The sequence below is a fragment of the Microtus ochrogaster genome, chromosome 4 (assembly GCF_000317375.1).
Source record: "Microtus ochrogaster isolate Prairie Vole_2 chromosome 4, MicOch1.0, whole genome shotgun sequence".
NCBI lineage: Eukaryota > Metazoa > Chordata > Mammalia > Rodentia > Cricetidae > Microtus > Microtus ochrogaster.
In genome coordinates this window covers 12,150,428-12,153,565 of record NC_022011.1, presented here as the reverse complement: position 1 = coordinate 12,153,565, position 3,138 = coordinate 12,150,428, and the positions used below count along the sequence as shown (strand labels likewise).

General features: G+C 37.5%; 1 pseudogene; it reads left to right on the top strand.

The window, feature by feature from the left end:
• Positions 1-2,422: 2,422 nt before the first annotated feature.
• Positions 2,423-2,825, top strand: LOC113455630 (annotated as a pseudogene).
• The last annotated feature ends 313 nt before the right edge of the window (positions 2,826-3,138 follow it).

Below are 3,138 nucleotides of genomic sequence, written 5' to 3'. Positions count from 1 at the left end.
CTGTAATCATTATCACATGAGTTTGGTTCTCATAATCTACATTAAAATCTCTGATTATAGTGCCATCCCTTCGCACTTCTACAACTATACGGGAAGAAACAGAAAGATTTCTAAGGATCACTAGCTAGTCCAGCCTACTGGACAAACTCTAGACTGCTCAGTGACAAACTCTACTCTGCTCCAAAAGCTAAGGCAGAGAGTGTCTGAGGATGCGACTGAAGAGCATCCATGCAACCTCACACACATACATGTTCACGCACATGTGCGCACGCACGCACACACACACACACACACTGTAAATCAGAGCACAAAAACATCAGACAGTGGCCAGTTCATATTGCTATTAACAGTGTGGTCTACAAACACCCATCTGTGATCTCTTTTCTTTAGACCATTTCTGCTTTTGAGTATTCCCCATTTGTATTCAAAATTTTCTTAACAAATGAAATAATTGATACTGGCCTGAATGTCAGGTTATTTTTCTTATAGATGGAAAAGTAGTTTCATTTTCCTCTAAGAACCTGTGTAGAAGTCCAAGTGGCTGCCTATGTTTCCTTTGGAAAAATATGTTTACTTGCTCTAAAACTGGGTGGGAAAGAGCATATGACTTCAAAAAATTGAACATCCATGTGGAATAAAACACACTGAAACACACACATTTCACCCATTGCGCTGACCTACATGTGAGCTAACGGAACTTATTAAACTCTTAGAAGATAACAGAAGGGATATAGAAGATCGTGTTTAAGATTGTGAATTTTTATATATGTCACCAAAGATATTCTACTGAAAAAAATAACTAAACAAATAAAAACTAACAATAAGGCTGGAAAAATATGTTCTCTGTGCAAGAATACTGTCAAGATTATAAGAGCATATACTAAAGACAAGCATTTGAAAAATATTTCGTGATAAGGGTGCGTTATACCTACTTTAAAAAGAACACTTACAACTCAACAAAAGAAAAGCGAAGAAACAAATCAAAAACTAGTTTTTTTAAACCATGGTAAATAGATAGAAGGAATAATTAGCCCTATTAATAGAGTAATATACATATTCTTCCCTGAATTTCTGTCCCCAGCACCATCCCTATCAGATCCTGTTGCATCAGCTCACCTTTCTGTGCCCTGATGTAAAAATATAATTTCTTGCAGTTTCTTATTTTTAATCTTCTGTCTTTCTTTTTCATGCTGGCTAGAACCTAAGTTACTTTTTCTAGGATCCTGGGCTCTCTCTCTTTCTTTATCTCTGTCTCTCTTTCTCTCTCTCTCTGTCTCTTTTTCTCCACCCATTTTTTTCTCTATCTCAAGATCTTGAATCAATGAATTTATATCAAACTCTCAAAAATATAAAGAAACCTCAAAAACAAATAAAAATAATAGATATAAAATGTAAACAGACATCTAATCTAGTCAGACTGCATAAATAAAAAACAACCAACTGAGAAAATGTTCTATATCATCAGCCATTGATAAATCCCTTAGGAATGATATGGAGATTCTAGTAAACACTGTTAGGATGACCACAGTCAAAGTCCCAGTAAAAGCAGATGCAGATGAGGATATCAGCAATAAAAATTGACATGTTCACTTTAGAAGACAGTTTGACAATTTCTCACAAAACTAAACATATTTTTTGTGATCAAGACACTACAGTCGTTAGTATTTACCCCAAACAATTAAAATATGTCCCCATAAAAGTCTGTATGAAAAGGTGTACAGAAGCATTATTTGTAATTGACAACCATGGAAGCAAGCTACATACCTTACACTAGATTAATATATACTTTGGTAAATCCAAACAATGGGATATTATTCACTGAATCAATGAGAAATGATTCAGTCAGAAATAAAAAGATGCTACAGAGTATTAAGTCCACATTACAAAGGAAAAGAAGAAAAAATTAAAAATCCCCAACTCTGCTCACTGGTTTGTTCCTCCTAGCTTGATCAGTGTGCTTTTTTATATAGCCAGGACCTTCTGTCCAGAAGTCACATCTCTTGTAGTGGATTGGGCCCTTCCTCATTAATCTCACTAATCAAGAGAACAGCCCACAGCCATGCCCGTAGAGTTATTTAACAGAGGCAATTTCTCCACAGAGGGTCCCTCTTTTCAGATGACCTTAGTTTGTGCCAAGCTGACCGGAAAAAAAAAAAAGGTCACATATGCTATTATACCTTTGTTAAAATTTGTAGAACATACAACCCAATCAGTATAGGTACCCTGATTTCCAAACGTACTGTCCTGAGGAGGAATGCTAGCAGCTGGAGGGAGTGTTAACACGAAGTGGAAAAGGAGTATGTAGAAACCATCTCAAGGCTCCTCTCCATTTTACTGCCTTTCAAAAAGACGCTGTAGAGAGCTGGACATCCAACTGCAGGTTATAACTTCCCAAGAATTGTCCTGTGACTGCAGAATTAAAATGGGTGCTTTTGAGAAAGGCAAGATTTTTGTTCAGAAGACTGCTCATTGCTTCACTGGGTAAAAGAGAAGCAAGGATAAGACTGGTCCAAAACTCCACAGTCTGTCCTGGTGAACGACAGGTTGGGCTGCTGGATTCTCTTACACACATGCAAACAAAAGCAAAGGTATCACCTAGGGAGAGGACATACTGAGATTATTTGCAGAACCCCAGAAAAGACATCCCTGGGGCTAAACTGATCTTTGCTGAGATGAAGAAGGGAGAAAGAACAGACCTGGTAGTTTATCTTTAAAAGGCTATGGATAATAATAATAGTAGTAGTAATAAATACGCAACAGTCGCTGCCATATTTATTACAAAACAAACGTTGCATGGTACTTTTAAAGATGTGTTTTTAATTTAAATGTATTACAACACCTTTCCTTCTCTCTTTTTCTTCCTCCCACTTCTCCCAGCTACCCTTCCTTGAAGGCCTCCCATGTCCCATACTCTCAAGTTTCTAGCCATTTCCCCTTTAACTAGCATTGCTACATACATATACACTGTTGGGACTAATTGAGTCTTGGCCTTCAGCTGCTCTTCCCTGCTAGAGCCTTCTAATTGAAGTTACTAGAAGCTGTGCCTAGCCTAGAGGATCAGAGGATGGGATTTTCACCTGTTGGCCATTGACTGCAGGGTATTTAAGCCTCCATGGTGTTATTAAGGAAGGGCTTTTT